Genomic DNA, 22810 nt, shown 5'->3' with positions numbered 1-22810 from the left:
GGTCTCACTGAACCTCTTTATGTATGCAGGAAACCTGATGGCAAAAAGTAGGTGGACTGGATTTTAAGCAAGTAAACTGACTTAAGTCCACTGACTAGTGGTTAGACTAATGGTAGTCAGATCCTCAATTGGTGTAAATTGGTGTAGCTACAGTGACTTCAGTTCAGCCATGTCTGTCTGTTTACACTAGCTGAGGATCTTGTCCATAACATTTGTTGCAATTATTATACAAAGAAGTTTTTGCTATTATTCAAAATTAAAATAAACATTTTTAGAATAACTATTCTTTGGGATTTGGTCAGTCTTCAACTCCCAGGTTGAAGTCCCATTAAAGTCCCATTAAAATGATCATTGAGAGAAATAGATGAATAGTTTTTAAAAAAAAATCTTTAAGGCCAATTTGCTTTGAAGGAGATCTTGCCTTCTTGTTTATTTTCTGCTTACATTTGTATGAGCAAATCCATATTCATAATCAAGTGTCATAATGCAAATATGTATACAGATTTGTATGTACACTGCAAATGTTCACACAGCCATCTTGAAAGATCTTGTGGGTTTCAGGTTTTTGGGTAACCAGCTGCAGAGCACAAATAGCAAATGACAAAGAACAAATACTTTGAGCAAGAGTGGCAGTGAATAGCTTGCAAGCAACCCATAAATGAAGTCACATAATTGATTAATTCAATTTAAAATAATAAATCCATAACAATTGTAAACTGCTCCAAGAACTCATAAATGGAGAAAGTGATGGGCGGGGGATAGCTCAGTGGTTTGAGCATTGGCCTGCTAAACCCAGGGTTGTGAGTTCAATCCTTGAGGGGGCCATTTAGGGATCTGGGGCAAAAATTGGGGATTTGTCCTGCTTTGAGCAGGGGGTTGGACTAGATGACCTCCTGATGTCCCTTCCAACCCTGATATTCTATGACTACATTTTTTGATTAAAGTGTTCGAAAATGTTAAGGTCTGTCTATAAAGAGGACGGTGATCAGTTGTTCTCCATGTCCACTGAAAGTAGGACAAGAAGTATTGGGCTTAGTCCGCAGCATGGCAGATTCAGGTTAGATATTAGGAAAAACTTTCAAACTATAAGAGTAGTTAAGCTCTGGACTAGGCTTTCAAGGGAGATAGTGGAATACCTGTCGTTGGAAGTTCCCCAAAACAGGTTGGACAAACTTCTGCCTGGGATGGTTTAAACAGTCCTTAACTTATTTGCAGGCTGTTCACAGGCCCTCCCTCTGTCTCCTTTTCTCAACACTCAGCATGCCTCTTTGTTTGTTTGTGTTTAACCTTTTCTCATATTTGCTTTTCTCCAATTTGTACACATCTTTCATCGAGTGTGGAGCCCAGCATTACACACAGTACACCACTGCTGAGTACAGCGGGGTAGTTACCTCCTGTGTCATACATGCAACACTTCTGCGAAGGCACCCCAGAATATTAGCCTTTTTTGCAGCTGCATCACACTGTTGGCTCATATTTAGTTTGTAATCCGCTGTAACCCCCAGATCCTTTTCAGCAGTACTACCACCTAGTTAGTTATTCCCCGTTTTGTGTTGTGCATTTGATCTTTTCCTTCCTAAGTGACATACTTTGCACTGGTCTGTATTGAATTTCATTTTGTATATTTCAGACCAATTCTCCAATTTATCAAGGTCATTTTGAATCCTAATCCTGTCCCCCAAAATGTTTGCGACTCTTCCCATCTTGGTGTCATCTGCAAATGTTATAAGCATACTTTCCACTCTGTTAGCCAAGGCATTAATGAAAATATTGACTAGTACTGGACCCAGGATTGACCCCTGTGGGACTTCACTAGATATATCTTACAGTGAACCATTGATAACTACTCTTTGAGTATTGTCTTTCAGCCAGTTGTGCACCCACTTTATAGTCATTTCGTCTAGACCACATTTTCTGTTTGCTTATGGGAATGTCATGTGTGTCAAAAGACTTACTAAACTCAAGATATCAAGTCCACTGCTTCTCTTCTATGCATTAGACTAGTAACCCTGTCAAAGAAGGAGATCAGATTGGTTTGGAATGATTTGTTCTTGACAAATCTATTCTGGCTATTCCTTATCACTCCACTGTCCTCTAGGTGCTTACAAATTGATCGTTTAATGATTTGTTCCAATATCTTTCCAGGTATCAAAGTTAGGTTGACTGGTCGATAATTCCCCGGATCCTCTTTGTTCCCTTTTTTAAAGATGGGTGCTGTGTTTTCCCTTCTCCAGTTCTCTGGGACCTCATTCATCCTCCAGGACTTTTCGAAGTAATTTTTAATGATGCCAAAATTTTCAGCTAGTTGCTGAAGTACCCTAGGATAAATTTCATCAGGCCCTGCTGACTTGAATACATCTAATTTCCCTAACTATTCTTAAACTTTCTCTCTCCTATTTTGGCTTGCATTCCTGATTGCTGCTGTTAATATTAATTGTGTTGAGTTTCTGGTCACCATTAACCTTTTTTTGTGAAAACTGAAGCAAAATAGTCATTAAACTTCTCAGGCTTCTTGATGTGATCATTTATTAGTTGTTCTTCCCCACTAAGTAGAGGACCTACACTTTCCTTCGTCTTTCTCTTGCTCCTAATCTACGTAAAGAACCTCTTCTTATTGCCTTTTATGTTCCTTGCAGGTGTAATTCGTTTTGTGTCTTAGCCTTTCTAATTTTGTCCCTACATGCTTGTACTATTCTTTTGTACTCATTCTTAACAATTTATCCATGTTCCTGCTTTTTGTAGGATTCCTTTTTGATTTTTCAGGTCATTAAACAGCTCCTGATGGAGTCAGATTGACCTCTTACTGTTCTTCTTAACTGTCCTTCACATCAGAATAGTTTGCAGTGTTCCTTTAATACTGTCTCTTTGAGAAACTGCCAGCTCTCCTGAATTCCATTTTCCCTTAGATCAGAGGTTCTCAAACTTTTGTATTGGTGACCCCTTTCACACAGCAAGCCTCTGATTGTGACCCCTCCTTATAAATTAAACATACTTTTAATATTTAACACTATAATAATAATAATAATATAATATTTAACACATTATAAATGCTGGAGGCAAAGCAAGGTTTGGGGAGTAGAGGCTGACAGCTCGTGACCCCCATGTAATAACCTCATTACCCTTAGAGGGGTCATGACCCCTAGTTTGCTTAGATTTTCTTCCCTTGGGACTTTTCCTACTAGTTCTGAGTTTGTCAGCTTTTTTTAAATCCATTGTCCCTATTCTGTTTTGAAGTCCATTGTCCTTATTCTGCTGCCCACACTCCTTCCTTTCTCTCCTTTTCCTTCCAACTTCAGATTCACAACCAATTCCTCCCTCTTGGTCAGAATCAAGTCTAAAATTTGATATCTTTATTCTTTTTAAAATGAAGGCACAAATTTCTGATTCAACAAGGCTCTATGGATAAATGCCACTTTACTGACTATTAGTCCCCTAATTTCCAATCTGTCTATGTGGCAGTCTCTCCATTATGACACTCAAAAGCCTGGAGGATATTCTTCTGTTGCAAGAAATGTCCCACAGGAAAATAGATACTCTACATCCATGACATGTCTAAACTGCCTTAGTACCAATACTCAAGTGCCATGCATGTTAGCCAGTCAAGGTATGCTGTAAGGCTGATCCCTAGAGAGAGGCATTCTTTCAAAGACTTTTTCTGATAACTGCACAGCAGCAAGATTCTATAACCTGTTGGGTGATAAGAGTTCAGTGTCCTACGTTAACTGGAGCAAGTATGGTATGTTCTCGTGGCACCTGCTGCAAACATAATTTTATTTGCCTGAGCTATATTCCCAAGAAGCGAATCTCAACTATTAGTCATCTATCTATTCTCCACTTTCCTTAGGAAGTAATCAAGGAATTACCCTTGCCTGAGATTTGCTCCCCAGTACAGTAATGACAGCAGTAACCTCTTATCATTACCTGGAAGAAATCTGTTATCATCAAAAAAGATCCTTTTTCAATGCAGTCAGGATCACGTGCACTAAGAACAGCCTCCGTTTCTTGTCTTAAATAACATCCTTAAATATCCCTAAAATTTCTAGTAGTTTTTTTTTTAAAAGAACATCTCCCTTAGCTGACCTGTTCTCAAACAGTTTCTCAATTAGTTGCTACAAATAATCTCATTGTATCTAAAAGTTCCTTCTTGGCAATAATTCCTGGATCTCTGGGGCTGACTATCTGTATACCAGTGAGTATTCCATTTCAATATTCATTTCTGAAGTCTCCCGTGAAAGGGCTCTCAACTTACCTCTCACCTTACTGAGATCATAACTTGATTGACTGATGACTCACGACAACTGAATGTTGAAAGGACTGAAGTGCTTGTATTAGCCACAAATTGTGACTAAATTGCTTTCACCCTCCCCCCTGCCAATCTCCTCTAAACTGCATTCGTTTCAGTGGAAGTAAAAGTTAAGTTTAAGTGTTCTCCTTAATTCAGACTTTTCAATTGATAAGGATGCTAAAATCAACATTAAGATTTCCTATAATAATCTTAAAAATGTCAGGGCTACAACCATGGCTTAGTCAGAACATGGACACATAGATCCTTGTTTTATTTCCTCCAGACAGCGTTACTGTAACACATTGCTGCCTGCTTTCCACCGCCCCACAACCCAGTTAGCTTATTAAATTGCCCCCATCTTCTGCAGCCAAGATTATAATGAGGAAACATCATTTTATCACAATCTGCTAGCCTCAGTAGATTGATTCCCAGGTTAACCACACATTGATTTTTGAAATGCTCTCTATAGTAGGAAGCTCTACATGGCCTTTCACTTAGTGTTCTTAATGTCTTGTATCCTTGACAGATATTAGCCTTCAGTTGGAACTCTGGCCATATCTTTGCTGTGAACTTCATCTTTACAACTTGCAAGCCTGAAAAATGCCGACCTGAAAGATGACAGATTCACAAGTTTATTAGCAGCTGGAAAAGGTGGTTTAAAATGGAAAAAGTTAGGAACCTTATCAATAGCTGGACCAAGGGGTGCAATAGTACCTCCAAGCCTCTTCTGCTCAAGTGCTGCTACTCCTTACCATCCCGCATCAACAGACCATTTCTGGGATTAACAGTCATGGCTTGGATTTCAATGAAGCCCAGAAGACTAAGGGCATTTGCCTACGGATCCAGGCAGTACCAAGGGAACTAATATATTTTTGTTACCCGAAATTGGGCCAGCTAGTAAGCTTAGGGAGGAGTAATGACCCACCAGAGTTTGGCAGAAAGCAGCCCGTTTATTATACTGATAGCTAAGCTCAAATGAAAGGGGGGAGGGAGGCGGTGTCACACTCGCATATTCAAACTCCCAGGACAGGCACGGCACTGGAGATGTCAGGATCCTTCAAGGTAAGTGTCCCAACGTGCAGCGATGGATGTTGTGATGAAGGTAAGTCTTCCCGAGGCATGATGGAATGTAACACGATGAACCACTGGCCACGCAGTCTGGGCGAAGGGCCTTCATGGGAGGTACAAGCTTGTGAGTGCATTCCTGAGCACATGGCCCCTCCCCTTTTATGGGCCTGCTCCTCATGGCCTGCAACTAGAGATGACTTGGCCATGTCTGGTTGGTCACACTCTTAATTAGGCAGCGATCACACACCCAATGCATGGACACTGCCCAAGGTGGAGTCCCAGACAGCTTGTCTACCTGGTTGCTCTTCTGATCTTCCAGTTGTTCAACCAGCCCATTCATCCCACAAGCATTCCAGGAGGGAGAGGGAGGGGGAGGGGGAGGGGGAAAGCCACTTCACAGGTATTCACAGAGGGAGAGGAGACAAAGGGGGGGTGTGTAACAGACCTTTTGAGCATACAGGTTATACATAGCATAGTCATACAGAGCATACAGGTCACTGCTGCTCCTACAACAATGTTATACCAAACGTAAAATGTTTTAAAGAGATGGTTAAAACTATTAATGTATAACACATAATTATTAATAGAACATTTGGGAATATAGAATCTAAACATTTTGCAAGTTCTTGATTATCATTTATTACATATACTTGATGTACACAGGGGAGAATTTAGTTTAAGTTGTGATGTTATATATAAATGTTATTCCTGTATTATTACTATTATTTATTAGTAAACATACTAATACTTATTTTGGGGTTTACTTAAAAGTTAATTCCAGTATTTAGAAATACTATAAATTTCATGTTATTTCCTGTCCTTAAAATAGGGAATATTAATAGATAATATGGTAGTGTGTCTCAGAATGGAATTACCTTGTCATAAATATAAAGGGAAGGGTAACCACCTTTCTGTATACAGAACTATAAAATCCCTCCTGGCCACAGGCAAAACCCTTTCACCTATAAAGGGTTAAGAAATTAAGATAACCTCGCTGGCACCTGGCCAAAATGACCAATGAGGAGACAAGATACTTTCAAAGCTGGAGCGGGGCGCGGGGGGGGGGAAACAAAGGGTCTGTCTGTCTGTCTGTGTGATGCTTTTGCCCGAAACAGATCAGGAATGCTCTTCATAACTCCTTAAGTTAGTAAGTAATCTAGCTAGAAATGTGTTTGATTTCCTTTTGTTTAATGGCTGGTAAAACAGCTGTGCTGAATGGAATGTATATTCCTGTTTTTGTGTCTTTTTGTAACTTAAGATTTTGCCTAGAGGGATTCTCTATGTTTTGAATCTGATTACCCTGTAAGGTATCTACCATCCTGATTTTACAGAGGTGATTCTTTTACTTTTTCTTTAATTAAAATTCTTCTTTTAAGAACCTGATTGCTTTTTCATTGTTAAGATCCAAGGGTTTGGGTCTGTGTTCACCTATGCAAATTGGTGAGGATTTTTATCAAGCCTTCCCCAGGAAAGGGGTGTACGGCTTGGGGGGATATTTTGAGGGGAAGATGTCTCCAAGTGGGCTCTTTCCCTGTTCTTTGTTTAACATGCTTGATAGTGGCAGCATAGGGTTCAAGGACAAGGCAAAGTTTGTACCTTGAGGAAGTTTTTAACCTAAGCTGGTAAGAATAAGCTTAGGGAGTCTTTCATGCAGGTCCCCATGTCTGTACCCTAGAGTTCAGAGTGGGGGAGGAACCTTGACACCTTCATACACTGAGCACATTTAAAAAGTTAATACAAGACTGTCTTTATTTTTAGGTGTCACTATTTCGCATTCCTCTGAGTCTTCTGCAATTCCTATATGTAGTGTGTGCTTTCTGAGCTTACACTGTACCTCAAGTGCTTAGGATACATTTTCCTACACAGGAAGGATATATTACTGTACTTTATCCTTTTCTGTGCTTGTGCTGGCTCTCTAGGGTAGTTTGCCCTTTTTAATATGCAGTTCACCTGCTGTCTGAAAAGGTGTCATGGTTTGGATAATAATTTTTCAAACAAATTTAATACACTAATTTCCTTGGGATGAAGATCAAGTAGTGTTCCATCCAGGATGCACCTAGAGGGCAACTTGTTTGAGTTATGGTTACTGAAACAGAAACGACAGAATGTCAGTTTATTTTCTAACTGCATGTCATATCTGAGAATCAAATAAGCAATTACATGAGGCTAGATTGAAAGTATTTCAATATCAGATTTGTAGTCTACTTGTTGTTCTATTTGATTGAGATAAAATAGCCCTTCACCTATGCAGTAAACATGCTCAAATACTATATTTCTTGCTTAGCTTCTTTAGTTTGCAGTTTATCAGCCTTAAGTTTGAAAATTTTATGCATTGATACATGACCTCTAACCAGCCTATCTACAACTAGAAGCCCTCACTGTATTAACATGATAAATAGCTACGAAGCATTTCTTCTGTACTGCAAAATAACGTGCAAATTGGCACTAATGTTTTTCAAACATAATTTTGCATTCTCAAAAACCCCAAAGTTGAATGTGCAAATGGACCATCAGGAAGTGAGACATCTAAGCACTCAGTTACCATGTGCAACTGCTGTTTGCACATGCAAATCTAGGCTTTGAGTGCCCCCCAAAATAAGTGCAAATTTGACTTTTGGAATAAAAGTGACCTTGTAAATTTCCTCATAAAGTCATCCAAATGCTTGGAACTATAACTAGACACTACCAAATTCACACTTGTAGGAGTCAGACTGTAGCTGCTCAGTCTTTTGTCTATGGTACTTATTAATATGCTTTACTGTATTTTGGTTTGTACATGACTTACACAAATGTTTCTGCTTCATTAACACTCTCTAAGGAGATTAGATGGCTCAGGGACTATTAAAGGGATAGAAAGGCTAGGCTTCTGGTCCAAATGTGGTTAAGGTTAATCATAATAATAGACAGGTTTCAGAGTAACAGCCGTGTTAGTCTGTCTTTGCAAAAAGAAAAGGAGTACTTGTGGCACCTTAGAGACTAACCAATTTATTTGAGCATGAGCTTTCGTGAGCTACAGCTCATTTCATCGGATGCATACCGTGGAAACTGCAGTAGACATTATATACACACAGAGACCATGAAACAATACCTCCTCTCACCCCACTGTCCTGCTGGTAAATAGCTTATCTAAAGTGATCATCAAGTTGGGCCATTTCCAGCACAAATCCAGGTTTTCTCACCCTCCGCCCCCCCCCCCCACACACAAACTCACTCTCCTGCTGGTAATAGCCCATCCAAAGTGACCACTCTCTTCACAATGTGTATGATAATCAAGGTGGGTCATTTCCAGCACAAATTCAGGTTCTCTCACTCCCTCACCCCCCCTCCAAAAAACCACACACACAAACTCACTCTCCTGCTGGTAATAGCTTATCAAAAGTGACCACTCTCCCTACAATGTGCATGATAATCAAGGTGGGCCATTTCCAGCACAAATCCAGGTTTTCTCACCCCCCCCCCCACCCCTATACACACACAAACTCACTCTCCTGCTGGTAATAGCTTATCTAAAGTGATCATTAAGTTGGGATTTGTGCTGGAAATGGCCCAACTTAATGATCACTTTAGATAAGCTATTACCAGCAGGAGAGTGAGTTTGTGTGTGTATAGGGGTGGGGGGGTGAGAAAACCTGGATTTGTGCTGGAAATGGCCCACCTTGATTATCATGCACATTGTAGGGAGAGTGGTCACTTTGGATGGGCTATTACCAGCAGGAGAGTGAGTTTGTGTGTGTGGTTTTTTGGAGGGGGGTGAGGGAGTGAGAGAACCTGAATTTGTGCTGGAAATGACCCACCTTGATTATCATACACATTGTGAAGAGAGTGGTCACTTTGGATGGGCTATTACCAGCAGGAGAGTGAGTTTGTGTGTGTGTGGGGGGGCGGAGGGTGAGAAAACCTGGATTTGTGCTGGAAATGGCCCAACTTGATGATCACTTTAGATAAGCTATTTACCAGCAGGACAGTGGGGTGGGAGGAGGTATTGTTTCATGGTCTCTGTGTGTATATAATGTCTACTGCAGTTTCCACGGTATGCATCCGATGAAGTGAGCTGTAGCTCACGAAAGCTCATGCTCAAATAAATTGGTTAGTCTCTAAGGTGCCACAAGTACTCTTTTTCTTTTTGCATAATAATAGAGCTGTTACTAGAGATGGGCCAAATCTGCCTCCCCCACTTCCATCTTTTGCTAGGATGGGATTCAGGAAGCTGAGTGAGTTCCGAAGGTTTAGAGAAGGAAAGATTGTTTTGCTTTTGTCTTTGTCTTTAGGTCTTTGTCACTAAATCAAAGCATAAGAAAACCTTTCCTATTACAAATTATTTCTGTATAAAAATCCCAAAATCTTTCTCTAAGATTATAATAGCCCTCAAGGTCAAATGGAATTTTGGTGAAGTATGTAAAGCTCTTCACTAAATCCCTACTATAATTCATTCATTCTATTCCGTGCAAATAAAATTCCTGTCTTTAGAACAAACATGAAAATGAAACCCCAAACATGACAGCTGAGGTTTTACTAGCCTCAAAATTACAATCCAAAACATGGCAATTGAAGTTTTGATAACACTGAAACTAAAATTTGGCTGCCAGCAGCGATATTTAACTGTTAGCTTTTGATGATTCTGTTCACCATGTTTTGTGAAGAGGATTAGTGGTCTCCATCCAAAAGTAGTCAGTGTGCACATGTATTCAGTGGCCATGTCCATTTGCAAAATAAGAACTGCCACCTGAACTAACAACCTCAGATGATTACAGACTGAATTGGCATGATGAAAGAACTATCCCTAAAAGTGGTCCCTGCAGACCAAGTTTCAGGTTAAATAACAGTGCAATTCCTTTGACTGCCATTGCTATGTTGTACTTACTCTAAAGTTAAATACTGCACTTGTTCAACCTGCACTGTCAATTTGGCACCTTTCAGAACACTAATTCCCATAACCTGTTTGTATTAAACAATGATTTTATTTAATAGCTGTCTCTGTTATCACAAAAAGAAAAGGAGTACTTGTGGCACCTTAGAGACTAACCAATTTATTTGAGCATAAGCTTTCGTGAGCTACAGCTCACTTCATCGGATGCATTCAGTGGAAAATGCATCCCTCCCTGATAGGAGGGATTTGGGAGGCTGGTGAACCCAGACAGGGAAGCTAGGCAGGTAGGAGAAGGCTAAGGGAAAAGCAGTAAGGTAGGACAGTGCAGGAGTAGAGGGTGGGCCTGGGTCCCTCTACCAGCTGCTGATAAAAGGGCATTGGCAGGGTGGTGAGTAGAAAAACTGCCCAAGCTCATTTGCCAAGAGGGACTTTGATACCCCAGAAACAGTGAACACATATGATGGCCCGGCTGGAGTGCCAAGTCACAAAGAGGAGGTTGCAGTTCCTGGAGTGAGCAGGGCAGTGTGGAGAGAACAGATGATAGGTCGAGAGAGGGCCCAACCTCCAGCCAGAGCTATTCCCCAGGGCGGCCAGGAGAAGGCACCATTAGCAGTGAATGACCACCATTGACACATAAGGTAAACTGTGCTATATCCTTTTCTGTTTTCTAGTTTTATGCCATTGTGAATAAAGGGCTAGATCAGTGATACTCGGACCTCATGGTTCAGGGGCCAAATTAGCAATCAACGTTATCCAAAAGAGCCACAGTAACGTGAATTCATTGCTTCATTTATTACATATGTAAAATCACAGCAAAATGACTGACAGTATTATTATTTTATCAACTACAATTGGTTAATAGCAGAGTAAAAGCGTCCTGATTAGTTAATTAAAACACAAAGTGTTTTAATACCATGTGCTGCAAAGAGCCGCAGGAAACACATTAATGAGCCACTTGCAGCTCATGAGCCTCAGTCTGAGTATCAGTGGGCTAGATAGAGAATTTACTCTTCGTGGTCCATATCTACACCACTCTGGGAATAGGCCAGGGAGAAAGTTTGTTCTGATAGTCCCACTCTCTGAAAATCCCCTCCTGGTTCTCCCCTTGCTCCAATGGAGGAAGTAATCTGCTACTGGTTTATACCATTAGACTATTTCCCCTTCTATGCTGGCTTAGTTACACTGCTGTAGGGGAACAGAACCCATTCCCTGCCCATCTTTACCCACTCCTTGCCCACCTCTTGGTTGGGGGGAGGGGAAAGGTTAGTTGCCTCTCAGAGGCTGATCTTCCTTGCACTGTGACTTGCAGTGTGGTAGTCCAGGCATGTGAGTAAAAGAGAATGTTACTATGGTGAGTAGGAACGTTGAACAAGTGACAATCTTGCCCTAAAGGTTTTGTCAATATATTTTTTCACTGTGACTTTTCCTAGCTGGTACCCTAGCTAGCTTTGCAAATTGGTGCAGTTTTTCTTTAGTCTCTAATGCTGTCATATCACTCCAACCCGGATGGGGGAAATGGCCTAATGATTCTCTCCTATCTCTGGTTTCTATGCGTCTGATGCCATAGCTGTCCATGGAACTCCTGCTGCATGTGGCGTGGCTACAGAATTGAGCCTGTGATTCTACAACCCAGTCCCTGTTTCCTTATTGCCTTAGTTGTCCAATCCTTTCAACCTTTCTTTTCTGATTTCTTGCCTTTTTTTAATCTTCAGTATTGCATCCAAATTCAATCGGTTAGAAAATTAATCTGAAAAATAGAAAAGTGATTTTTGAAATGCTCAAACCTATTTTGTCAACTGAAAATATTTTAAATGACTATTTGTTATATTTTGCAGTTCTGTGTGCTAATTATTTCTGACTTTTTCATGATATCATATGTCTGTTTGCCTTTTCATCACTGTTAGAAGTGTCATCACTGGAGTCATCTGACAGTTAGTCAAAATTCTGACATGTATTTACAGTGATGCAAACAGCAGTTTGTCTCACGGGTGAAGAAGACCAGACTCAGACTCACATTAGACCAAATCTTACAATAGATGGACCAAATGTGGCAGCCTTGAGTAGCCACCCTCTCCATCTGTAAAATTAACAGCAACCAGGGAAAGGAGGAGTCCCATGTGAATGGGGTGAAATAGGATATGGCTTTTCATAGCTCTACACTCGCAGTTACTACCTTGTTGAATTCTTAAGCTCAGTCATTTGGAGGTCTGGCCTGGAGCTATTCTTCCACTGTCTACACTTGCTCCTCTAGGGTAATAATAACTTCCACTGGTGGCATGTCTCTAATGACTTGTCTATGCGGGAAAGATTTTCACACTGTGCAATGTGGATTCTCTTTATTCCAGAAAATGTGGCTTTTTCAGGTTAGCTTAACCCCCTCCCTAGTGACATAACCTAAACCACAAAAAGGCCACCTTCTACTTGAATAAGAATGTCCACAAACAGGGTTATCCTGGTAGAGCTATAGCAGTTTAGATTCACACTAGCTTATACGGGTATAACTTTCCAGTGCAGAGAAACACTGAGTGGGGAGGTACCTCTCCATTCCCTTGGCAGTTCACCAGCTCCTAGCAATAGCGGCTGCAGGATTTCAGGCTTCCTCAGCAAAACATAAACACGTTTGCCAGCTGCTGAGTCAGTCTCTGAATGTCAGTGATATATGTGGATCCCAAACATTTTAATTATTGGTTTAGTTTTTAAATGCCGACAATGTGCTCAGCCCTGAACAGGACAAAAATACAAAGATAGTCCCTGCCCTGAGGAGCTTACAGATGAGACAAGATGTATCGGGAGATCCAGAGGAGAATGCAAGCTTAAGTGTGTCATGCACACTTCTTTGTGCCTGCGATTTCAGGGTACAAAAAGAAAGACTGAATACCTGGCCCTTATGCCCATATGTCATCAGTGAAAATCCAATAATGTGTACCAGGTTGGCTAAGGCAGGGTTGCCTTCTCCAAATGAATCATCATCTAATCTTTGCAAGGGGTTGAGTTTGTTGCTTGGACTGGAGTCCCTGTATTCTAACAAATTGCCACACTATTTTTTTTCTGAAAAACCATTTACATTTGCATTCAACATATACTTGTATTCTTATTAAAACTTTAAAAATATGGGCCAGATCTTTAGCTGGTGGATCTAGAGAAGCTGATTCACACCAGCTGAGAATCTGGCAGTATTATACTTACTGTGATTATTAGTCATCTCTTGTTGGATGCTTACAGACAGCCCCCCAACCTGAAGCAAATACTCTCCAGCAACCACACAACACTAACCCAGGAACCTATCCTTGCAACAAAGCCCGATGCCAACTCTGTCTACATATTTATTCAAGTGACACCATCATAGGCCCTTATCATAGCCACTCCATCAGGGGCTCGTTCACCTGCACATCTACCAATGTGATATATGCCATCATGTGCCAGCAATGCCCCTCTGCCATGTACATTGGCCAAAACCAGACAGTCTTTACGCAAAAGAATAAATGGACACAAATCTGACATCAGGAATCATAACATTCAAAAACCGGTAGGAGAACACTTCAACCTCTCTGGCCACTCAGTAAAAGATTTAAGGGTGGCAATTTTGCAACAGAAAAGCTTCAAAAACAGACTCCAACGAGAAACTGCTGAGCTTGAATTAATATGCAAACTAGATACCATTAACTTGGGTTTGAATAGAGACTGGGAATGGGTAGGTCATTACACATATTGAATCTATTTCCCCATGTTAAGTATCCTCACATCTTCTTGTCAACTGTCTAAATGGGCCATCTTGATTATTACTACAAAAGTTTTTTTCTTCTGCTGATAATAGTTCATCTTAACTAATTAGCCTCTCACAGTTTGTATGGAAACTTCTACCTTCTCTTTATGTATGTTTTTAGATCTTCTTACTATATGTTCCATTCTATGCATCTGATGAAGTGGGCTGTAGCCCATGAAAGCTTATGCTCTATTAAATTTGTTAGTCTCTAAGGTGCCACAAGTACTCCTGTTCCTATTTTGAAAAAGGTGCCATTGTCAAAAAAGCAAAGGTGCATTTGAGTAAGCATCTCTAATGCTTTCAGACTTAAGTCTTAAGTAGTTGGAAGGGTCACATTTAGGCCTTGTCTACACTACCGGAGTAAGTCAACCTAAGTTACGCTACTCCAGCAACGTGAATAACCTAGCTGGAGTCGACGTAGCTTAGGTCAACTTACTGTGGTGTCTTTACTGAGTTGCGTTGACGGGAGACTCTCTCCGGTCAGCCTTATTTTCTAAATTGAGGTGAAGCTATGCAATACTATTTGATCCTCCCTCGATTCGACATCTAGTCTCTCAACTTTTCTCTTCCTCCTGGTTCTGTAGTGTGACATAGATTATACCAGTATCAAGTAGACTTCCAACCCCATTAATCTAGCTAGCTTGTTTTCTGAGTATGAGTCTTTCAAGGAGCTCCTTTACATTTTGCTTGGAGTTCTCATTTTGAGCTCAAAATTTTTGATGGAGTGGTGAGTCTATTACAATTTTGCCTTGTGGCACAGCCAGTTCATAAGGCAGTTGAGGCATGAAGAGCAATGAAATTATTTAATATATATTCAGCCAGAATCCATGTCTTATTAGAGGAAAAAATGGCTTTTCTCCACAGCATTAGTAAATTTACCAGTTCATTTTTATTTTTTTTTTTGTCTCTAACAAGCCACAGAAGAGATGAGAGGTGAACTGGACACAAGACCCTGTAATATTGATTGTTCAGGATTTGCCGCAGTAATTTTTGAGGAGGATGCCAAAGAGCAAAGGGACTGTGAACAAGCAACAGTCTGTTGTGAAAGAGCAAAGGTAGTAGTAAAGTGCCAATATAAAGTTAAGAAGCTGGACTCCCCCTAAAGAAGACCTGTTGACAGGCATACCTGCAAACCATGGGCTTGATGTAAATCAGGAGTAATTCCTGTGTAGTCCATAGATTTGCACCAGTGTCAGTGAGATGGGAAGTGGACACCTTCTCTATGTGCTGTGGGATTTATTTGCTGTTCAGGATTTATAATCAGCACTAAAAATCTCTTCTTGCTGCTACAAAAATCAAGAACATCTTATACTGGAGCACAGCAATAATATGACTTGAATGTTATTAGGCATTGCTCCTACACATCGTATATTAAAGCACCTAAGTGTTTAACCCATGAATAGAACTCATACTATCTTTGCTTTTGAAACCTCTGTATAGACCACTTAACTGCTCATCAAGAAATCCCATGAGAGACCACAACAGCAGAGAACAAAGTAAAGCAAAGAGGATTGTATCGGATAGGGCTCTTGAAACACATTTTGCACTTGAGTAGAGAGAGAGCCAACTTGCATATTGCTCCTAATATAGATCAGCTTAAGTCAGATTGCTGTACAGCACAATATTGAGAGTGTTTGGCCATCTAGTTTTGCAATTGAAAAGCTCCTCCAATCTGTGTGACCTAGTAGAAGGGCACACAAAGCAGAATATCGGTCACCCCTTTGATAACATGGGAGTCCACAAAACAGGTGATAGATCCAATTTGTTTGTCATCAGTGCACAGGTATGCCCATGTCTGCTATGGGAATATGTTCATATAAAGATCACGCAGCAAAGTGCTGTTGTCAAGCAGTTATCGAATCAGATACTAAATGCCATACATCTGAGGCTGTAATGTGTGGCCATTTGAGAAGAATCAGCATTGTCTTGCATGTCATGGGCCTGACTCTGATCTAGATAAATCAGGGTAACTCTGCGGAAGGAGTGAAACACATATGAGATCAGAATGAGTCACATGAGGGCCACCTTCCCAGTACTGACATACCAGAGGGGACAGTTGGATGCTCTATAGAAGTCAGTCTGTTGGCAAAGTCCACATTCAATTCAGCAAGGTAAGTGGTGCAAAACTTTGGAATCCATATTTGGACCTGACTCTGACACCAGCAACTGAGAAATCAGAAGTAATTTAACTGAAGTCAGTGAGATTCTACCCAAAAACTGTTGAGAGGAGACTTCATCTGGGTGAGGAACAAGCCAAATTCTATTAGATTTCCTAAATAAATAACGGATTAGCAACAAATGCATAATGCACTAGGGGTTTGTTTTGATTGTTAGTGCTTGCAAAAGATGCCAGCTTGACAGCCCTGCAAGAAAAAATATACAGCAAGATCAGGGGAAGGATAAGCTTCCCTCTGTTGTCCCACTAACTTGAAAGGGCCATGGTGGAGAGGCCACTTCCAAAGCTCAGTCAGCTTCCCAGCCCATTTAATCTTCAAAAGTTCTGGGATTGCAAACAAGTGTGCGAGTTTTGATGGTGGCAGCTATATGCATATCAGGTGACTGGATTAAGATCACAAAACTCAATACAAACAGCCATAATCCATTGTTCCTATAAGTACATTTGCAAAAACATTTAACAAATATGAGGTCTTTATGTTTACCCTGGCCTCCACCTGTGTTGCAGGTTTGCAGGTGCCACCACCTACATGCACACACAAAGCATGTGTCAAGTGTTAGAATTATTCAAATACATGCATAGGTCTTTACTAGGCAAAGTTCAGGCATATGCACATGTATATGCAATCTTGCCCACACAAATAGATGCCAAACGCTGAAAATAAGGTCCTTAAACACAGATTAAATTTCAAATCCTAATTTATATTTTACTAGTCATATATGGCCCCCATAAGTGGCATCTATAGTTATATTTATGTTAAACTTCCTGTAAAAACAAGATTTGGAAAAGAAAGTAAATATGCAGTGAAATGTAGAAGAGTAAATAAGTGTGCCCCCTGGTGATTATATTGTGCTCATAAAACAATTCCCACACATTGCTGTCCGTAAGTCTTTGATACTAAATCATAGCATCCATTCTTCAGGAAAAACATTCATATTACAAATTATTTCTGTATAGAATAAACATGCTTACTGAAGAACATTATGCTCTTTAAGGTCAAACAAAATTTTGGTGAAATTTAAGTGCTGCACTAGGTCCTTAAGTTACTTTGATCTATTCCATTGCATAAAAATAAAATCCCTGCCTTTACAATGAACCTGACAAATAGAAATAACACACACAGATTATAAACGTTTAGCTTTCAGTTCTTCTCCCCCTTCCCTATCCCCAAGCAACAGAATTGAATGAGGTTGGATTTTATAGAAAATCCATGATTGCAGATTTATTCTGGCTCTTGTCAAAAGTTATAACAACACATAACGAGTCTGACATGATACAATCCAGATATTTCAACAAGATGATTATTAGGTATATTGTTCTCCTTTGCTTTAGATCGGGAGTGGGCAATAATTTTCACAGGGAGGGGGGACACTCCACGAATTTTGGTAAGTTGTCACGGGCCACACATTTCTACCATATTAATGGTGGCGGTGTGGGGTCTGAGAAGGAATTAGGCTGCAGGAGGGAGCTCCCTGCTGGGGTAGAGTGTTGGGGTACAGGTGAATGGTGTGGGCTCTGGGAGGGAGTTTGGTGCAGGAGGGGGCTCCGGGCTGGAGCAGGGTATTGGGGTGCAGGAGGGGGTTCTGACCTGGGGCAGGGGATTGGGAGGTAGGAGGGGATGCAAGGTGCAGGCTCTGGCTGGGAGGTGCTTACTACAGGTGGCTCCCGGCTGGCAGTGCAGCGGAGTGCTCAACACTGCTCCTAGAAGCGGCTGGCTGCTGTCACACTGGCACATCTCTGCACAGCCCTTGTGGGAGGTGGGGCAGCAGGTCTCCGTGTGCTGCCCGCGCCCACAAGCACCAGTTTCTGGAAACTGGCGAATGGGAGCTGTGAGGCTGGGGATGGGTGCAGCGTGCAGAGCTGCCTCCCACTCCCCGCCAGGGGCACACAGAGACATGCCAGTAGCAGCCGGCCACTTCCGGGAGCAGAATGGAGCCACAGGAGGCAGGTAGGCAGCCTGACTAAGCACCTCACTGCACTGCAGGACTTTTAGCGGGCCAGAGATTGCGAGGGTGCAGCCAAAGAGCCTGGCAGGCCGGACAGAAATGTTAGACGAGCTGGATCCGGCCCGTGGGCTGTATTTTGCCCACCCCTGCTCTAGATTGACTTCCAGTATGCAACTGCAATTTCATATACCCTGGAGATAAATCATATTCTTTGATCAATGAAAGCTAGCTTTTGGAAAGGGTTTTCTTGCAAAGTAATATTGAGATGAAATATTTTTGTCTTTTAAGATCCTGATGAGTATCTGGAATTCTACTATGTAGCAGGGTCATAAAGGTTAGACCCCAATCCAGCAAGCACGTAAGCACAGATAGTCTCATTGAAGTCAGTGGCACTGAGCATGTGCTGCAAGTTAAGCATGTGCTTAAGTGCTCTGATGGGTTGAGGCCTTGAAGAGCAGCGCTATGCAAATTGGCTTAAAGTACTTAAAATGCTGAAAACCAAGCTTAGTTTGAGATTGAACTGTATCCCCTACGGTTCCTTAGTGATTCCTTAGGCCCTTTTTTGTGTTTGTGAACTCTGTACAGGCTTTGTGAGAATGTGTTTACTTGTATTGGATACCCACAAACTGTTTCAAGTTGCTGTCCATGGGTGTATTTGGAGTTTGAGACGTGTTCATCACAGGACACATGGGACAAGTGGTGGGATACTTCTCCTGGTCTGTCTCATTGACTGACGCTTCTGAATAGCTGATCCAGGCAACTCAGTCTAGCTCATCAAAAGCTCAGCTGGTTAGAGAGAGAGACACACACAGAGAGACTGGATTTCAGTTGTGCTTTCAGGTCCATCAAGAAAAATCTGAGATAAAAAGTTTCTCCTTAACCTATGCCCTGTCACTGTCTGACTGGAAGCCAGGTAGCCTTGTAGATCTATTAGCTCCTGTAATTCACAATTCTTATTTTGTATTTGGCCTGTAGTAAGCATCTTCTAGTTTTATAAGGGAAATGTATTTATATTGGAGTTCTCTACTGTTAGCAGTAGTCTAGTCCACAATGGCAACCTACAGAAAGTATTCGTAAAATGGTGTGACTGGCAGCAGGTCACCAGGCTGGAATGAGGAATGGTGGTGGTGATTTTGGTCTTGTTCTCTGGCATCAGCTCTCTCCCATGATGCTCTGGGAGGCCCATACTGCTCAGAAGGCAAGACAAAAGCTGGAGAAGTACCTTCAAGCATATCATTTGTCAAAGAGAGTCCAACAGCAGGGAGCGCCACCAAGTGCATAGCTCAACCAACTCAGTAGCAGGAGACCCACTCCTAGGGGGCTCTTGTTGAACGTATTCAGAGCTAAAATGCACTTACTTTCTGTGGGGCAGGAGATGGCATTTGGGAGCTGATAGATGTTGCAACTCCATGATAGCAAATACTGAATGTAGCAGAGTGAAGATTCAGGGGCGCGGCGCCTCCTGCTGGTCGTCTCAGGAATTAGCTCTTTTCCAGCCTCGGAGTGCCCTCTGCAGGCTGGTGTCTCACCTGCTGCTGGCCCCATGTTCCTCCTGGACCCCGGTGCCTCCTCACTCTAGGGTGCCGCCCCTTGGTAGTGTCCCCACACTCTGGGTCTCCCCTCCCAGGGAACCCCCAACCCTCTAAACCCACCTTGCCTCAGTGGCTACTGCCAGTCATCATCTAGCCCCCATTCACGGGGGCCGACTGCAGTGTAATGGCCACTCATCACTGGCAAGGGATTAGGATCCACTGCCTTTGCCTATCCTCAGGCTGCACCTCTGCAGCCTCAGTACCTTTCTGGGCCTTGCACAAGGCTTGCAGCCTTGGGATTTACCAGGCTGGAGCTCCCCAGCTCCCTTTGCCCTTCCCCAGCACTGCTCCACCTCAGGTACCTTGCTTCCAGGCAGCTAGCCCTTCCCACTCCAGGGCTAGCGTGAAACTCCCCCAGCTTCTTAAGGGCCAGTGGGGCCCTGTTTGAGCTGGCCACAGTGGTGGTCAGCTACTCACTTCGCTTCCCCCAGCTGTTCTGAGGCCGCTTCCCCCAGCTGCAGCCCTCTGCAGGGCTGCTTTTTCTATTGGCACCCCAGCCAGCCCTCTCCCAGGGCTGTTTTAACCCCTTCAGGGCTGGAGCGGGGTGACCACCCTGCTACACTGAAGCATATCTTTTTTTTCCTTAGGGCTTTCCAGAGCAGTGCTGGCAGTAGTGTGGTGTAACTTGGCCAATTGTGGGAGTACATTATTCACACAACTACTACCAGCGGTCAAACCACTGATTACATGGATATAAGTGCCCACTGCTTCAACTTGGGCAGCAGCTCTATCTAACATATCACGTTGTGCATCCATGGCTTTGATAAATCCCACATGGCCAATCACCGTTCAAAGAAGCAGGGTGTGGTTCCAGAAGACTGGTTGGCTCTCCTCTGCCATAAAGTAGGAGGCTGTGATGAGGCTGAAATCATAGTGATGGTGGGAGCTTATTTTCAAGATACCTCTTTTGTCTCTGCTATCACAGAACCACTGTTGCATTGGCAGCTCAAGAGAATTTTCTTCTAGATGCTCAGACTCCAGAGGGTTTATAGAGCCTGCCTGTCTCTCACAACTGCAAACTCTTTCCTGACAGGAAAGCATGCACCAGAATCTTAGTGAATCTTACACCTCGAGGAGTTTTTCTCCTCCTGAGTGAAGGTCTGAGGCATAAACAAAGCTAGTTGGTTGGACCGTTACAAAATAATTTTCTAAAATGATGAGGGGGGTCACACCCAGCCAAACTCTAGAAAACTATGCCCCATACACATTGAATCATAAATCTTTTACACTATGCTATCAAACCTACAAATGCCATAGTCACTACAATCAGAAATTACATAAAATCAGATTGGGCCATCCTAAACTCATATGGAGTAGTACTTTGCTCCATAATTAGCTCTAGAGAGCTAAATGACTTCAGGCAAGCCATATGCCAAGGGAGTGTGTGTAAACTATATCACCTGAGGAGTAAAGAGGTGTTGTAACTCAGCCACATCTCTTAATCATAATTTCTCTCTTGCCTTCTCCTTTGTCCCTAAATTTGGTGGAAGGATGGAAGTGCTGGTGGACTGACTGGCCTACACGAGCAGTAAATTATGACACTTGCATGCTGGCTCATCTGCCAACAGCTAAATAGGAAACGGGGCAACAAAGTGCCTGCCTGTTCCCCATCCAGCTAATCTAGGAAGGGAGTTAGCAAGTGCATTGCCCCACTTATTCCTCTGCATCCTGACCAAAATCTGGATAGTTCCCACAGAAGCTTAGTGGGCATTCTTAGTCCAAGTCTCAGCTAGCACACTGGTTTCAGTGGGGCTACTCTGGGTGACAATCTCACCCACAGTGTGCAAATGTCCTTTCAATACAGCTGTTGGTACCGGTATTGCCACAATTTCATAAACAATGCTGAGGTAAAAGTTGTATTTGATTAATTGCCACAGAGTATCTGAGTTTTTTGAAGACTAGTATTGAATTCCTCGACTGAGTATTTTAAAGTAAGCTTACAAGCTGAGCAATCTGAACAGTACCAGAAACAAAACAAGAAAACCTAATTTATTTTTAAGACTGCATTTTTCATTGTTTGACCAAAACAGGTAGTTTACTAGGATCATTTTATTTAAAAAGCACATTTCATTCCTAATTATAGCCTCTACAGCAAACGATGATATCACAAATGAAGAATTATTCACAAGCAAGAAAATGCAGGTGAGTAATGAAAAATCTTTTGTTCGCACATACTTAGCACTGATAATTCATCATAATTCACTCAGACTAAAAAAAAACTGGTGTTTTTAAACATTGACTAATCATGAAAATTAATGCAGTTTCTATCTTCCATCCTTTCTTCCCCTCCCTTTTTTTTCTCTTTTCAGATACTACCTGTCCTTTTTCATTTACTGGGAGGACTATAAATACAAAAATAAAATAAACCATTTCCTTCTGCCTCAGACAACTGGTCCTAACTTAAGACATTTCAAAGTAGGTCACCTTCATGAATCTTCCAGGCTTCTCAACCTACTAACTGAGAAGGATAATATGACTTTTAAATTAATGAGAGAACACCAGAAACAAGAGTTGCAGGAAGCTATGATCTATAATATCTCCTTACTTAACATACACTGCCACATGGCAAGAACAGATGGGTGATCCTTTTGTGATTATCCTGGACCACTGGCTGAAAGAAAAAGCTGTCACCACACTGCAGGCTGTAAATAAAGTGTATATACATGACCTTCTCCCTCTCTCCCCATTGGTAATAAAAGGTTGTGTATGATAAAAAGGTTTTACAGAAGAAAGTGTTAATTTAGTGTGGTGGTAAAGGGAGTAAGTCTTCAGTTTTTCCATGGTTTCCTAAAAAGGATCATATGCTAAGATCCTGAACTGAAGTTCTTTCTTAGAAGGAAAATACTAAATGGAACATTCCTTATTTTATACAAACTGAATATAGACAAGGATCTGCTTTAAAAATATTGGACTATAATGCCACAAAAATAGAATTTGGAAATATTTATGTAGCTACTTTATAGATATCATTACCAGAGTGAAAATTTACTTTTAAAGGCTTGTGAAGTCTGAGAGAGAACAACCTCAATATATAAAATGAAACTGAGGTGTATGATGTGGTGTGTGTGTGTAAATTCTTGAGTAACAAAGCAGACAATGATCAAAGATTATTG

Source organism: Lepidochelys kempii, chromosome 10 (genome assembly GCF_965140285.1).
Source record: "Lepidochelys kempii isolate rLepKem1 chromosome 10, rLepKem1.hap1, whole genome shotgun sequence".
NCBI lineage: Eukaryota > Metazoa > Chordata > Testudines > Cheloniidae > Lepidochelys > Lepidochelys kempii.
This window is presented reverse-complemented; position numbering follows the sequence as displayed.